Consider the following 4,262-nt stretch of genomic DNA (forward strand, 5'->3'; position numbering starts at 1 on the left):
TTTTTTTTTTTTTTTGTCTTTTTAGTAGAGACGGGGTTTCACCAAGTTGACCAGGATGGTCTCGATCTCTTGACCTCGTAATCCACCCGCCTCGGCCTCCCAAAGTGCTGGGATTACAGGCTTGAGCCACGCGTCCGGCCCAAAAGCAAATTTTTAACATCAGGCTTGAAGAGCAAAATGATTATTCCTCATGCTGTAGCTGAAATTAATTTTAAAACAAATATTAAACAGAAAATATGCTGACATGCCTGGAAAGTTGTACTTGAATTTGCTGTTATGTACCATTTTAATTAGTAGCTTAATGGATTGCAGTTCTTTTCATGGATTATAGCTTCACATTTGCTTTGGGAGGAACGAAGTCTGTACAGAAATGTTCTTTCAAACCAGATGCGGTGGCAGTGAGCCCTGCTGGCGCTCAGCTGTCGCCTGCTTGCAGTGGCTTCTAGTACCAGGACCTGTCCCAGGTCTCAGTATCTGGATTTTGTACAGTGACAGTCATATGAATTACATGTATAATTGTCACATTCGTGTCCCTATTCCTCAGTGTTCCCAGTGAATAATGGCAAAACGGGACAATTCCATTTCTGTGATGTAGCGTAGAGTAGCCATTGAGCCCCCACATGGACCAAGCTCTGGGTCTGCTCAATGAAATTAGGGGTAAAGAAATCATGCAATTCTAAAAGCTTTCTTACGTTTCAGTTCTCTCCACAGCACCAAAATCCTTGCTTAATGACACATACTGTTTATGACTCAAATCACAGATTCTAAAGGAGACTTCCTGCATGAAGGTTTTTCTTTATTTTTTTGAGACAGAGTTTCGTTCTTGTTTACCAAGGCTGGAGTGCAATGGCGCAATCTCGGCTCACCACAACCTCTGCCTCCTGGGTTCAGGCAATTCTGCCTCAGCCTACTGAGTAGCTGGGATTACAGGCACGTGCCACCATTACCAGCTAATTTTTTTTTTTTGTATTTTTAGTAGAGACAGGGTTTCACCATGTTGACCAGGATGGTCTTGATCTCTTGACCTCGTGATCCACCCGCCTCGGCCTCCCAAAGTGCTGGGATTACAGGCTTGAGTCACCGCGCCCAGCCTCTTTTTTTTTTTTTTTGAGATGGAGTCTCCCTCTGTCACCCAGGCTGGAGTGCATCACTGCAACATCTGCCTCCCAGATCCATGTGATTGTCTTGCCTCAGCCTCCCGAGTAGCTGGGACTACAGGCACGTGCCACCATGCCCAGCTAATTTTTGTATTTTTTAGTAGAGACGGGGTTTCACCATGTTGGCCAGGATGGTCTCAATCTCTTGACCTTGTGATCCGCCCACCTCAGCCTCCCAAAGTGCTGGGATTACAGGCGTGAGCCACCGTGCCTGGCCTTTTTTTTTTTTAGATGGAGTTTTGCCTTTGTTGCTCAGACTGGAGTCCAATGCTGCTGTCTCTGCTCACTGCAACCTCCGCATCCCAGGTTCAAGTGACTCTCCTGCCTCAGCCTCCCAAATGGCTAGGACTACAGGCATGCACCACCACACCCCGCTTTTGTATTTTTAGTAGAGACATAAAGACGGGGTTTTACCATGTTGGCCAGGCTGGTCTTGAACTCCTGACATCAGGTGATCCACCTGCCCCAGCCTCCAAAAATGCTGAGATTATAGGCGTGAGCCACTGCACCTGGCCAATTTTTCTAGTTTTAATAGAGACCTGGTTTCGCTATATTGGCTAGGCTGGTCTTGAACTCTTGACCTCAATTGATCCACCTGCCTCAGCCTCCCAAAGTGCTGGGATTAGAGGCGACAGCCACTGCACCTGGCCATGAAGGTTTTTAGATGCTAAACTTGATTGGGAAAACCAGCAAACGCTGACTGGAGGATATGGGAATATTCTCTGGACACCAGGGGAGCAGACTCCCTGAGAATGACTGCTGACCATTCCGTTCTGTTTTCTGCAGAGCTGACCTCATATTCATAATTACTAGCTGAATAAAGTATGATGTGATGGAAGAGACTCAATAGTATCCACATTTCCAAGCACAGCAGCTTTAGGAGACCAGTAACTGGGTCAGTGCACTGGTGGAAGAAGTCTGCCTGGAAGGCCAGCTAACCTTCAGAACTTTGTCTTTTAAGATTTTTCAGCCGGGCACAATGGCTCACGCCTATAATCCCAGCACTTTGGGAGGATGAGACAGATGGATAACCTGAGGTCAGGAGTTCAAGACCAGCCTGACCAATATGATGAAACCCTGTCTCTACTAAAAATACAAAAATTAGCTGGGTGTGGTGGCATGCGCCTGTAATGCCAGCTACTTGGGAGGCTGACACAGAACCGCTTGAACCTGGGAAGCTGACGTTGCAGTGAGCCAGCCATTGCCATTGTACTCCAGCCTGGGCAACAAGAGAGAAACTGTCTGAAAAAAAATTTTTTTTTTCTAGAAGAAAGCCACACTCATTGTTTTTCAGTTTTTAAATTGGTGTCAGCCAAGTGTGGTGGTCATGCCTGTAGTCCTAGCACTGTGGGAGGCCAAAGCAGGCAGATCAATTGAGGCCAGGAGTTCAAGACCAGCCTGGCCAACATGATGAAACCCTGTCTCTACTAAAAATACAAAAATTAGCCAGGCATGGTGGTGCATGCCTGAAATTCCAGCTACTTCGGAGGCTGAGGCAGGAGAATCACTTGAGCCTGGGAGGTGGAGGTTGCAGTGAGCCGAAATCATGCCACTGCACTCCAGCCTGGGTGACAGAGTGAGACTCTGTCTCAAAAAATAATAAATAAAAAACGGACCAGGTGCAGTGGCTCATGCCTGTAATCCCAGCACTTTGGGAGGCTGAGGTGGGTGAATCACGAGGTCAGGAGTTTGAGACCAGACTGCCCAATATGGTGTAATCCCATCTCTACTAAAAGTACAAAAATTAGCTGGGCGTGGTGGTGGACACCTGTAGTCCAAGCTACTCAGGAGACTGAGGTAGGAGAATTGCTTGAACCTGGGAGGCAGAGGTTGCGGTGAGCCAAGATCACATCACTGCACTGCAGCCTATGCGACAGAACAAAACTGTCAAAAACAAAACAAAACTGCAAGGTGTAGCCAGGTGCGGTGGCTCAAGCCTATAATGGCAGCAATCTGGGAGGCTGAGGCGGGTGGATCACCTGAGGTCAGGAGTTCGAAACCAGCTGGCCAATATGGTGAAACCCTGTCTCTACTGAAAACACAAAAAATGAGCCAGGCTTGGTGGCGCACACCTTGTGTGCACACCAAGTAGCCCCCAGCTACTTGGGAGGCTGAGGCAGGAGAACTGCTTAAATGTGGGAGATGGAGGTTGCAGTGAGCTGAGATTGTGCCACTGCACTCCAGCCTGGGCAACAAGAGTGAAACTCCATCTGAAAAACAAACAAAAAACCCGCAAGATGTAGAAGATGCAGCCAAAATGATTTAAGACAAAACTCCACAAACAAAATGGACAAAAACCCTGAAGCTGAAAAAAAAAAAGCTTGAACAGGTAATTAGGAAATTAAACAGCTAAATAATCTGGTTATTAAAGGCACTTAGTTATTCTTATAATTGATACAGGTTTTTTTCTTTTTCTTTACGGACTTCTTTTATTCCTAGCTCTCTGGAAAATGAAAAATCCATTAGTTTTTTTCTTTTGCTTTTACCCAGAAATTAAAGGTTGGTAAGTAGTAATTAGCACAGCTCCTGTCAAAGCCAATTGCCTAACGAGGACCGACATTTGACTTAAGTTGAAAGAATGGAAGAAGGCTAATGTGGAGTTCATTAGTTCCAGCTGCTTTCTCTGACAGTCTTTTCCCCTACCGTGAGAGCAGGCATGCCCTGCTCTCGCTCACTCCTGTTTTTAGAGGTATGGCTCTGCTCCTCTGGTTCTGTTCTGTAAGGCTGGAGGCACAGTGGTTATAGGGAAGGTAAGTGGTACTGGGGCACTACGTTTGTGACCACATTCATTACACATCTGGGCTACAGTTTGCAGACTAAGGTCTTTGCCCTACTGACTCTTTGATAGAGGACTCCTGCACCCCAGCTGTCTGCCCCTGGGAAATGAAAGAGAACCACTCTCCACTGTCTACTATATGGTAAGTACTATGATCTTTCTCATTACAGTACTTCATTCCTTTTTTGGGGGGACTGGATTATTTATTTTGAGACAGGGCCTCACTCTGCCACCCAGGGTGGAGTACAGTGGCACGATCATAGCTCATTGCAGCCTCGAACTCCTGGGCTCAAGTGATCCTTCTGCCTTAGCTGCCTGAGTATCTAGGA

The sequence above is a fragment of the Callithrix jacchus genome, chromosome 7, assembly GCF_049354715.1.
Source record: "Callithrix jacchus isolate 240 chromosome 7, calJac240_pri, whole genome shotgun sequence".
Lineage (NCBI taxonomy): Eukaryota > Metazoa > Chordata > Mammalia > Primates > Cebidae > Callithrix > Callithrix jacchus.